This window comes from Pecten maximus, chromosome 19 (assembly GCF_902652985.1).
Source record: "Pecten maximus chromosome 19, xPecMax1.1, whole genome shotgun sequence".
In the NCBI taxonomy this organism is placed as follows: domain Eukaryota; kingdom Metazoa; phylum Mollusca; class Bivalvia; order Pectinida; family Pectinidae; genus Pecten; species Pecten maximus.
Window position 1 is genome coordinate 31,011,101 of NC_047033.1, and position 13,559 is coordinate 31,024,659.

The 13,559-nt window shown below is 34.4% G+C and overlaps 1 long non-coding RNA gene across 1 annotated transcript in view; it reads right to left on the reverse strand.

The window, feature by feature from the left end:
- Positions 1-1,471: 1,471 nt before the first annotated feature.
- The window catches only part of LOC117317356, a 31,869-nt gene continuing 19,781 nt past the window's right edge, over positions 1,472-13,559 (reverse strand). The window contains exons 2-3 of the long non-coding RNA XR_004530182.1: positions 6,321-6,443; positions 1,472-1,796 (exon numbers count right to left, since the gene is read on the reverse strand). This is a non-coding gene — a long non-coding RNA (uncharacterized LOC117317356). The remainder of the gene's footprint in view (positions 1,797-6,320; positions 6,444-13,559) is intronic.

Sequence of the window (13,559 nt, forward strand, 5' to 3'; positions counted from 1 at the left end):
TTGGTTATTGATAAGAAGTTGTTTAAATATTTTAGCCTAATTGGCCCCTGTGACCTTGAATGTTGGTCAAGGTCATTCAATTGAACAAACTTTGTTGTCCTTTATCCAAGCATGTTACTCCTATACGTATATGAGGTATTATTCCACCTGATGACATTGGTGGATATTGCGACCTCATATCCCCTCAGCGTGTTTTTCTTGTAGCTGCCAGCGCCCTGATTCTCGGGAGCGACAAAAAAGTGTCATAAACCATCTAAAACGATAATTCATGTTAACAAATGTGTGTACGCTTACTTGTTGATGAAGTATCAATCCATTTAATCACAAACTGTTGATGGACACCTCTTAAATATAATTATATCCACAATAATTCACTTGCAACCTGCTGTGTTCAAATATTGGGTCACTAAAACTATTTTGCTGTTCCGGTTATTATAAAATACGGATTACAAATAAACCGGTTATTATAAAATACGGATTACAAATAAAACGGATAGCGTAACGTTATATTTTCACAGCGTTTCGTTTGTTTTGTCTATATCAACTCCAAATTTGGATAAACCGGAAATAACCTCGAGAGGTCACAATCAAAACAAGTATGGCAGTATATACAAATGGGACATACGCTTAAACGACAAAAGAGGCTAATAATCACTGATCTTGGATATAGATATGGACACACGTTTCCATTTCTTTCAGTTCTAGGTTTCCTTGCTGCCGGTGGCCCTGTTAGTAAATGAATGGTATCATATACCAGAAAAACATTCATAGACAAAGTGTTATCAGTCAGCTTGTGACACCATCACCCAAACTGTTTGAACCAGACATTCATCAAATGATAAACATTTTTGGTATCTGTCTATATCAGGTAGTATAACACTGTCTATATCAGGTAGTGTATAACACTGTCTTTATCAGGTAGTGTATAACACTGTCTTTATCAGGTAGTATAACACTGTCTATATCAGGTAGTATAACACTGTCTGTATCAGGTAGTATAACACTGTCTATATCAGGTAGTATAACACTGTCTATATCAGGTAGTATAACACTGTCTATATCAGGTAGTATAACACTGTCTGTATCAGGTAGTATAACACTGTCTATATCAGGTAGTATAACACTGTCTATATCAGGTAGTGTAACACTGTCTATATCAGGTAGTATAACACTGTCTATATCAGGTAGTATAACACTGTCTATATCAGGTAGTATAACACTGTCTGTATCAGGTAGTATAACACTGTCTGTATCAGGTAGTATAACACTGTCTGTATCAGGTAGTATAACGCTGTCTATATCAGGTAGTATAACACTGTCTGTATCAGGTAGTATAACACTGTCTATATCAGGTAGTATAACGCTGTCTATATCAGGTAGTACATATGTAAGCTCACCTTGGAACCAGGTGAGCTAATAAGATCTGTATGATACAAAGGTATAACTATATATGTATGTACATTATTCTTACCTCCATCCAGGATTTTCTGAATTTGTCTTTGTTGTTCCTCCACATATCTAGCCTGTTGACGATTAATAACCTTCAACTTTGATATAATTGTTTCGTAGCTTCCCAAATCTATTTTCGTATAGTTGGTAAGAAGTTCAAATAGGTCATTAACATCCTGAATGCCATTTAAGTCTGCAGTAGTAAGAGGATGATTCCTAAAAAGCTCTTTCAGTCGTATGAAATCTTGTGGCTCAAGATGTTGATCCAAATGATAAACCAGTTCATTATGGATCTCTGTGGCCTTTCCCCTATTGTCTAATGAGGATGCAGCCATTTTCTTACAAATCTGAAAAATAGTATGAACATAATCAATGTAATTAAAACTCTCATTAATGGTTCATGCAAAATCAACTTTTAACAGGTTTAAAAAACTTTCTTACCAAATTTTTTAGAATGTTTTTTTACCAACAAGAGATCCAAGAGGGATCTTGGCCCACAATTAATGATCTTTATTTGTTCTATGCATGCTCTTTTCTCTCCTTACCCGGTGATTGATCTGATAACAAGGAGACATATTAAATCTGAGAGAAACATTCGAGATGAATTTTCTGCGAATCAAAAATATCAAAGCTTAACTTCTGTCATTCATTTTGTTTTCTAGGTAAGTAAGACTCAAAATCAAATGGGCACAACAAGGGATCAAGAGAAAACTTAATATGACGTTTGAGACAAGGGGAACCTACATATGAAGTTTGAGACAAGAGGAACCTACATAGGAAGTTTGAGACAAGGGGGACCTACATATGAAGTTTGAGACAAGGGGAACCTACATATGACGTTTGAGACAAGGGGAACCTACATATGAAGTTTGAGACAAGGGGAATCTACATATGAAGTTTGAGACAAGGGGAACCTACATATGAAGTTTGAGACAAGGGGAACCTACATATGAAGTTTGAGACAAGGGGAACCTACTTAGGAAGTTTGAGACAAGGGGAACCTACATATGAAGTTTGAGACAAGGGGAATCTACATATGAAGTTTGAGACAAGGGGAACCTACATATGACGTTTGAGACAAGGGGAACCTACATATGAAGTTTGAGACAAGGGGAACCTACATATGAAGTTTGAGACAAGGGGAATCTACATATGAAGTTTGAGACAAGGGGGGACCTACATAGGAAGTTTGAGACAAGGGGAACCTACATATGAAGTTTGAGACAAGGGGAATCTACATATGAAGTTTGAGACAAGGGGAACCTACATATGACGTTTGAGACAAGGGGAACCTACATATGAAGTTTGAGACAAGGGGAACCTACATATGAAGTTTGAGACAAGGGGAATCTACATATGAAGTTTGAGACAAGGGGGGACCTACATAGGAAGTTTGAGACAAGGGGGACCTACATAGGAAGTTTGAGACAAGGGGAACCTACTTAGGAAGTTTGAGACAAGGGGGACCAACTTAGGAAGTTTGAGACAAGGGGAACCTACATATGAAGTTTGAGACAAGGGGGACCTACATAGGAAGTTTGAGACAAGGGGAATCTACATAGGAAGTCTGTGACAAGGGGATCCTACATAGGAAGTTTGAGACAAGGGGAACCTACATATGAAGTTTGAGACAAGGGGAACCTACATAGGAAGTTTGAGACAAGGGGAACCTACATAGGAAGATTTTTTTGTGAATTAGCTAGAAATTATCATACAAATCTTTAAAAGTGCATGTCAGCTTTTTTGTTTTCTTGATCAAACTAAAAGTAAAGCTAGAACACTGATAGGTCAGCAAGGGTCTCAGCATGTGGTAAGTGAACAGAATATACATCATACATACCCTCCTCCATATCTATGGGGCAGAAATAGATAAAGTTTGTATAAAATTCTTTTGTTTAATTCGATTTGATTTATCTTTATCATAAATATATCTCCCACTAATTAAGAATCAGAGAATTCAGAGATCTACTTTGTCCTTGACCTTTTCAACCAAATGTCCTTTACTTCTGACCCAGTGACCTTGATCTTTGGACAGTTGATTACTTGTTTAATTCAAACCATATTTGCTTCCTAAGGTCTTAACAAAATGTTAAGCAATGAAAAGATACAAAAGTGGACCTTGTCTCACGATCCAGTCACCTGACATTTGGTAAGAGGACTCCTTGTTTAAATTCAAACCCACTTTGATTCATAATCTCATAACAAAATGTTCATCAGTGATATCATAAATAGTGACCTTGGCCTCTGATCCAGTGACCTTGAAATCTACACCATGACCTTAACATTTGGCCAGTTGGCTTCTTGTTTCATTATGAACAACTTTGCTTCATTAATATCTTAACAAAGTGTTTATTAGTAAAATTATACAAAATCAATACTGTATACCTGGTATTTTTCACCCCAGGTTATTTTCACCCTTGAGCAACACAAAAGATATTTGCCCCGTTTTAATTTCGCCCTAAACTACTTTTAAGAAATGTATTTTCCTGGTTCACAATCGGAAAATTCCTTTCGGAATTCTCGATACAATTGCACTCGGAACACTCGGGATTTATCCAGTTCCCCCATTTTATTTTCTTCGCATATCCCGCTGAGGTATGAAATGTAATCAGGTGTGAAATATACAATGTTTACCTCTGTTCAGATTTACTTTTAGTCTATATTGATTCAAATAGTATTAGGTATGCATGGTCACACGATCAGGGGTAAGTTCACCGGTTTAATCCTGTTTCTCCCAAAACTGAAAATCTAGGTAAAAATTTTTTGGGAGAAACAAGATTTGTTTACACAGGGGTCTAATTATTAAGTAAACACAGAAGGTAATTATCTCTCTCATTCATTTATTGCAAAATCCAGGTAAACTAGAACACTGACACGTCAGAAAGGGCCCCGCTATGTGTCTGACCCTTCTAGGGTAAATGTAATAATTATTGTCAGTGGTTTTCCTGCCTATATAACTGGGTGCGCCAAACGACCCCATTCTCAATGCGTTTTAGCCTGATTTTTTCCCAAAATAAACTCGAAAATTCCCAATAATTTCAACCAATCAGAAACCTCCATTTGTTACCATGGCAACAGACGGTTTCATAAGTGGTACCATTGTGTTTGGCTTCCCTAAAAACCACTATGTACCAATTTTCACCGAAATCGAACAATATAGAAATTTCAACCAATCAGAAACCTCCATTTGTTACCATGGCAACAGACGGTTTTGTAAGTGGTACCAATTTTCACCGAAATCCTTCAACTCTTGTCAATAATTTGGCGCAAAAGAAAAAAACGGACAGACGGACGGACAGACAGACAGACAACCTGATTACTATAGGGCACCACATCTTCGATGCGGGGCCCTAATAAACCAGGTTATTTATTAAACAAAATTACAGTTAACCTGGTTATTGCTACAAATTAAAATCAATCAGGTTATAAGATTAACCAGGTTATAAGTACAAACTTCAATGGGAAATTTATATAATTAACCAGGTTATTAGTACAAACTACAATAAGTTATATAATATTATATTCAACTTAGGTTATTAGTATAGGAGCAGTTGATGGTGATATCACGTCGGAAAACTAAGTAAGCACAAACATTTCATGTTATTAGATGATTTGTGCTGAATAAAGCCTTTTGAATAATGATAGGACTACATTCCTTTTCTAAAAAAAAAAAGTAAATGACAATTTTAGACCTTTTAAATCCTTCAAACGAATTTAAATTGTTGAAGCAATCAAAGTTTCCAATTGAGAACAAGATCATTCATTGATAAGAAAATGTCAAAATTGTTTTGACTGCTAAAATCCAAAAGGGTCGATTACCTGGCATTTTGAAGCCGACCCAGGATGACCTTGACCGTTGACCTTTGAACTTGTGACCTTGAACTATGAGTTTGATCATTCTGTCAGTTAACTCTTGGTTTATTTCTTGACAACTTTGCATAATCGAATAGTGAACAGTTAAAAACAACAAAAATCCAGTATTTTCATGTTAATGTTAAAATCCAATATGGCCGCCTAACAGCCATTTTGAATCCGATTTACACATCTGATCTAGGATGCATGAGGAATCATCAGTTCCAATTTGATACAAATCCTTCATCTCCTTCAATCATTTTTGTGCAGAAGAAAAAAACGGACGGACGGACGGACGGACGGACGGACAGACAGACAGACAACCTGATTACTATAGGGCACCCGCATCTCTCGATGCGGGGCCCTAATAAGGTAAATACAGGTAGATATTAGGTGATATGACTACAAAAACTTTAAAAAGTTAAAAATAATGCATTTATATTACACACATATATGTACTTTTTACTGATGATATGATTCACTTGTACAGTGGATAACTAATAAGCGCTATATATATCATAAATAAACCAATAGTTTACTCTTTCTGTATACTATTTGTACTGTATTACAAAAGATGAAGCAAGGATGATGCATTATTAACAGAACTATGTGTATTGAACAAACTTGGTAGCCTTTCACCGAAACATTCTACAGACCCAATATCAACTCCCTAGACCTCTTGATTTTTGAGAAGTTGTTTGAATCGTTTAGCCTTTTTTGAACCTGTGACCAGCTTGAATGTACGTAGGTCGAGGTCATTCATTTGAAAAAACTACACATCTAATATCAACTCCCTGGGCCTCAGGGATACTTCTAAGTCTAAGATTTTAGCCTATTTGACCCATGTCACCTTGAATAAAGGTCATGGTCATTCATTTAAACAAACTTGGTAGCCCTTAATCCTGGCATGCCTCACTGTTATTGAGAAGAAGTTATATAAAGGAAAAGGAAAAAGTTGACAAGGTACAACGGCATAAACTCCCTTGCTCTTCCAGCAGACGAGCTAACAAGACTCTTACCTTGTGTTGTATTAACTTGATCTTTGAATTACATCCTTTTCAATCTTAGAAAATCCTCTTGGAAGTTAGACTGCTCCAATTACAAAGTCGATTAATTTGTCCATGCCACATTGGTAGTTTCACCTGTTAGACAAAATTTACTTAATTAGGTCACCAGAATTTCAACCTTTTCACTTCTGCATTTTTTTTTTTAATCTCAAATAAGAATCTACCAAACTTCTCAATACTCTTTCAAATCACATCAATGCCTTGACTACTGCCTGAAACATATTAACACGACATTTGACTGCTGGAGGCGACATTTCTGTAGACCCATCCGACCTTTGTTGGTGGAGACATTTCTGTTGAGTGTTGACCCACCCGACCAGTGTTTGAGGAGACATTTCTGTAGACCCACCCGACCATTTTTTTAAATATATATTCATGGCCCAATATTTGGTCTCTACATTACCTCAGTGTAATAGCAGATATTGACCTATCCTGGTTTTTGTGGGTTATAAAACTATGACTGGCTGTTGTTGTCAGTCATAACAATTACGTAATGGTGCATCACGATGGTGTCGCCATATGTATCAAGAAATATATGTTTTGTCACCAACTTATCACACCAGTTCAATATCGCCATTCCTCATGTTTTATTGTAATTAAACATGAATATCCAAGTCAATGTACATTAAGTTCTCAAACAGATCTGAATCACACTTATACACATGTACATCATCCATACTGGGAACTTCTTATACTGTTTAGTCTGACTCTGAACCTGAGTCTGAATATAAATATAATACTAAATAGTAATTTTAGTATCCAAAAGATTGGAATCTTAGAAGGTTGAACTGAATTTAAGAGAGAATCACATATATATTGAAGATCCTTATTTTGGGCTCTTAATTAGCCTTACTTTATAACTTCAGCCTGTCCGTCACAGAGGACACCCTGTATATATATTTCTTATAGGGATCTCTGGATATTGCTTGACACAACCAGTTTGTATTACTATTATTAACACTAGTTTCATTTGTCATACCAAACAAACTTCACTACTAGTGGGGTGACACCTAAAGGAGTGTCACAGAAAGAATGAAGTGTAGTGAGGGGCGATAACTCTATTTGAGCATGAAAGACAGATAAATACAAATAAATTCCCTTCCTTTAGCATTAATACCTTCACTTGCACTGATTTTCCTCACTTCCACTAAATTTCCTCATTTGCACTTAATTGACACACGCGACATTCATCTAAGTTTAAAAATTCATACTGGCGTGAGGAAATTGAAAGTTATGGAGGTTACCAGTGCAATAATTCTCACACGTTCTACAGGTTTTTGGAATATGACACTTTAATTGATTATGAGATATCAATTTACATCTATCCAAGCATAAGTTCAGGGTCTCTGGTGTGTTGTTCAATGAGGTAGTCACCTCTTATACCAATACATTATGTATATACCTCCGATACAGTGATATATAACTGGTACCTCCTATATAATAATAATTCTCTAAATTCTACAGTTTTTTCTGGAATATGACACTTTAATTGATTATGAGACATCAATTGGCATCTATCCAAGCATAAGTTCAGGGCATTTTGTCTGTTGTTAAATGAGGTAGTCACCAACTACTACAAGGAGACCCAGCCTCAAAACGATCCTGACTGAACTGTGGTGAACAAACAAACAATTAAAAAAAACCTATGTTCAGCTTAGTAACAGATGTACTCGGGGTATTCTAATCCATAAATAGTGACATATGCAATCAAAGATTAAGAAATGTCATGCATATTATATAATATGATGTCAAAATCAGGGTTCTAGTGTGTTGTTCAATGAGGTAGTCACCAAGTACTACAAGGAGACCAAGTCTCAAAATGATCTTGCATGACTAAACCATATGTGTGGTGATAAAACCAGCAAACAAACCAAACTAAGTTCAGCTCAGGAACAAATGCACTTGCAGTATTCTAAGTTTTTAAAATGTCATGCATCATTTGAGGTAAAAATCATCCAGATCAATAAGGATAAAGTGGTCTTGCCCAAAGACACAACTACAACAGCACATACCGGCCTGATTGTCAGCTTCCCTTTTCTTCTGCAGGATAACTGTTCAAACTTTTCTATACTTCTTCTATAAATATAATATTAATCAACTTGGTGTACTTGGTTTAATATCCTATCAACAACCAAGGTCATTTAAGGACATGCCAGGTTAAGAGGTGGAGAAAAGCCAGAGTACCAGGAGAAACATTACCGGCCTATGATCAGAACCAGTTAACTTCCCTACGTAGGTTTCGAACTAGCAACCCAGAGGTGGAGGGCTAGTGATAGTGTAATGACATATCTCGACCACCGCGGCTCCTCAATAATAAATAATTATGCATATGGTGGCGTTGGCCTAAAAAAAAAAAGAGACATTTAAACTGTTTACATGTTCATTAGTCCCTGTATTACAGTATTTTACTTGTGTGGAGATGACATTATCAAGAAGACTATTTTGTAGAATGGTTATCATTAAAATTATGGTCATTGTTTGAATTTGTCGAATAATTTTCTATAATATCTTTATACAAGTAAAGTTTTAAATTCAAAAGATATATAAAAAAAAAAACTACAAATGTATCCCTAACATTATGCAGCACAATAAATACATAATAGTTAAAAAAAAACTTAAGTATAAATTTGTCAGAATTGGTTTCTTGCACATTGTTTTCTTTGGTATATGTAAGCGAAAGGTTGAAATATGACATTTCAAAATTTACTTATTGCAACCTGTGTGCAGATGAAATTTTGGAGAAAAACTATTTTGTAAAATAGTGATAATAAAATATTGGTAATTCTTTAATTTTGTAGTTTTCTATAATACCCTTTGAAATAAGTTGAAACAGATTAAAAATTCAAAAGATAAAGTAGTTAATTAACTCAATGTGATATAAAAATTGACATAATTTTAGTAAAATTTGTCAGAACACTTACAGGTTTCTCGCACATGGTTTTCTTTGGCACATGTTAGCAAAGAGCTGATATATGTTGATGTGGAATTGATAATAAAGCAACTTATAGATATCTGAAAATTTACTTATTCAATTAATTCCAAAGTCAGCTATTTTGTAAAATTTAATTGTGATAGCTAAAACCTGGTAGCTCTTTGATTTTGGCAAATAATTTTCCATCTCATACCTATTTTGTAATAAGTTGAAATTAATTTAATTTCAAAAGATAAAAAAAATACATGGCATCTTCTTACACACCCAAAGCAGAGACATATAAGATATATTGTATATATATAAACATGTCTCTGCCAAAAGCAACATAATTTTACTTAATGCAACATAATAATTGACAATATTTTAGCTTAAATTCATCAGAACTGCTTTCTTGCATATTGTTTTCTTTGGTGCATAACAGTTTTCTTTGGTGCATAAAAGTGAAGGGTTTAACTATATTTGATTTTTTTTCCCCATTTATTTATTAATGCAAAAGATGATATAATTTTACACTGTCCTAGGGACCATTCCAATAAACTTAATTATAAAGGGCAGGTCAGAGACTTTAATTTCAAAATTAAAGCATTAGAATATAAATATTTCATTAAAAATTTTAAAAAAAAATTCTATTACTGAAAAAGAATTGTTCAATATACTGCTAGTGTGTACCTAAGTAGATGCACAGTAGTTCCTTGAAAGTTCGTGTCATCGTAAGCTAATATTCTACGAGATATGATTCTCGAAACGTCGTTGCTCCTCAACATAAACAAATATCAGCTGATCAAGACATCAAAGCATCAACTAACGACACAGTAATTCCATCAAACAAACAAACAGTTAAGAAATTAAATATCACATATTTAAACGTCACCTGTCTCAAAAACGTTAATAAGCACTTAACATTTACACTAGGCCTACTGGAAGCCTACGATTCCGTACAAGTTTAACATTAAATTTGTTATCGAAAAGAATTGAACGCTGGTCTGGGTTGACGATGAATACTGATACTGGAAAGCATTAAGTATGGTCATAATAGAACAACTGTAACCTCCAATGTCACTTTTAATATAGTATAATATTAAAAAGTCCTGGTCCTGACGGGAAAATGTAATACAACTCACTTAGAATGCAGCTAAAGCCTGGAGTTGAACGGGTAAGCAGCGTGAAGTCCCCGGTGTTATTCCATCCGGAACTCATCGGGGAATCATTTCAGTGATCATACCCTATGAGTTCAGGATGGCGTTATTCTATAGTTTTCCTTTATTTATGCGGACAAGACGACCAAACCAAGTGCGTTTATAATTTCTATTCCGTATAAACTATATACGTTTAGTTTTAATGGACCAGTTGATGTTAATAATGCAGGCTTTGAAAGACATCATCAAGATGAATCGCGCAAAACAAATATAAAACCAGTTGATTCGTAATGATTTTAATGCTTATAACTATATATGCCGACCCGGTCTATCGGTTCAACCGTGCTAAGTGGAAAGGAAACACCCGGTCTTGCGTCATCAAAACAGGCAGCCTTAATTTATAGGAAATTACCCCAGTCGAGTGGAAAAATACTGAGAAGGTCGAAAAAAATAGGCCATTTTCAAAACAATTTTGTGTCCGTTCTGCTAAAGATATCGAAAAACAAAACAGACTGTTTTCTTCAGGAAACATTTATCTCTTTGTATGACTGTTGTATAGTTCTGTGGATTTTTTTCTGAATTTTGAGGGCGATTTAAACAGAACCTCTCGGTCAAAATGTCGATTTTGGCATGTTTGACGCAAAATATCTCACAAAAACGATTTTCCACAGGGATACCAGATACACTCATGCAGACCTAGATCGAGCCGAGTTTTACAATGGCTCAATGTATCAACCGAATTGTATGTGTCAATTTTTCTGTCCTCAAATCGCTATTATATCCGGCAAAATAGGCGAATTAGCTCGTATTATCATTACGTTCCATAATGAGTTATCGCCCCTCACTACACTTCATTCTTTATTTACAATCAATATAAAATTTGTATCTAAAAGGTCTTCTTCAATTTTCTACTGATATAGAAATCACATAAAACCAGTATTAAGTATAAATGTTACCTTTGAAATACAGACTTCCATATATTGGACATTTCCGTAAAGGCTACACAGCTTCTAAACTACGGTGTCTATTGAATTATAAAACAGTGTATAAATTCTAGACAACTTACTGCATTTAATGGTATGAATATTATATTCTTCATTTAATAAAGTGATTAAGTTATTTATTGTTTTCAATATAAAACAAATACAACCTCTTAAACTATCTTTAGCTCCGAAAGTCTCCTGTACAATATATAGTCACCATGGGGGACAGACCCTTTCATACAGTGGTGGATGCCAAGATCCAACTACTGACAAGGACAGGGATATAACCAGGGACAGACAACAGATTAAAATCAAAGTACTGAAAGTACTGAGGGAGGCGTTAATCAGATGAAAAGGTGATATTTGAAATAAAGCAAGAAGAATGATTAAACTGATATCAACATGATTGGTGATATATACATTCAAGAGTGAGGTTTTAAGTACTAAACGTTTCTTCTCAAGAGTTTAAAGCCAATTAGATGAAATGGTTTTCAATCCTGATGGACACACAGTGTAATGGTTTAACCGTCGTGATGTACACAATGGTTTTAACCATATTGAAGTTTCAAGTATTTAAACATATCCACTTAAGTCTTTAAAGTTAACACTTTTAGTAAGGTTGTTTAACATTTCTACTTATTGATTAAACAAGCTTCCACTTAAATAGTTAAACATTTCTACTTTTCTTACTAAACAAATTTACGTTTTAGTAGTTAACATTCATACTTAGGTGTTTAAACCATCCTGATGAACATAATGCTTTTAACCATCCTGATGACTGTCTTAACTGTCCAATTAAGTTTCAAACTTCCACTTGTCCAGTTCACAGAGACTAGTACTATTGAATTGCATTATCAAAGACTAATTATTATACTGATCTACAAACAACTGTCAATTATACGGTTGTGTATTAGAATAGTATTGTTATTCATATGGTTCTATTAATATTGTTTAACATGACAGGTTAAATTTTTATTAAACATTTACAATGTATTTTCACATTTAAGAATTAATCTGTGCACTTAAGTATACATGTAATTCAATTAGAAACAGAAATAACAAGAACACATATAATTGTTGATATGTTGAATTCATGACAGCACCTAGTCTGATGATAGTTACAACTTTTGAGTATGAATTATATGAACAATGGAAATACCAAAAACAAACAATGTTCTTTCAACGAAAAAATAGAGCTATACAATTATAATTATGATGATCTATATTGTGTTTTTTGTATTATGAGCCTCCTGTCAAAGGGTCATATTTTGTTAATCCTGTACATACTGTCTTATAATAGCATTGTCAGCATATATGTGTGTGTGCATATATATATATATATATTTGTGTTTCATCTCTACAATGTAAGAAGTTTTACAGTTTTGAACAATACCTTTGACATACACATTGTACGCTGAATGTCTGCATACATAACAGGAGTTAGCTTCCGACATAAATTCAAATGTTCTAAAACGTTTTCGAGAGTTGGCTAAAACATTTTTGTCCATTTATTAGCCCAGCATCATCAGATTATTTATCTAACAATCATTTTTGTGACGTTGGTCCTCCCCTGCCCCCTGTGATAAATATTGTAAAAAGAGTGCATGCTTAATTAAATTTAAATCACTGCCTCCGCTAGGGATCGAAGCCGGTCCTCTAGCTTACTAGTCTTACACTCAACCAATTTGGCTAAAGAGAAGATCTCTATAGCAGAACGGTAGGGCTATATTGCAGCTAGTATTAATACCAGGGTTACAAATTAATATAAACAATTTCACAGCAATATTAATAGTCATTGAAGATATTAATGATATATATATATATATATAAGTACTTCAAAATATAGTATATGGTATGCAATTGGTAAACATTTTGATTATCTAAAATTATTTTTCATTTTATTAACTAGCCCAATTTTACTCTGGCCCTGTCACCACCGGAATCGGAACGCAATGGACCGAAAAGACCACATATGCTTTATTGTGTTTTTCTTCTTGCATAGTTTAAATTAAGAAAACTAAGCGTATCATTTCCCAAAACCTGTGTGAATTATATCAAATTCAATAATTCATTGTTTATAAATTTATACGGACGAAATAGAACACCTAGATGGGACTAAATGGGTGATCTTGGGTAAATA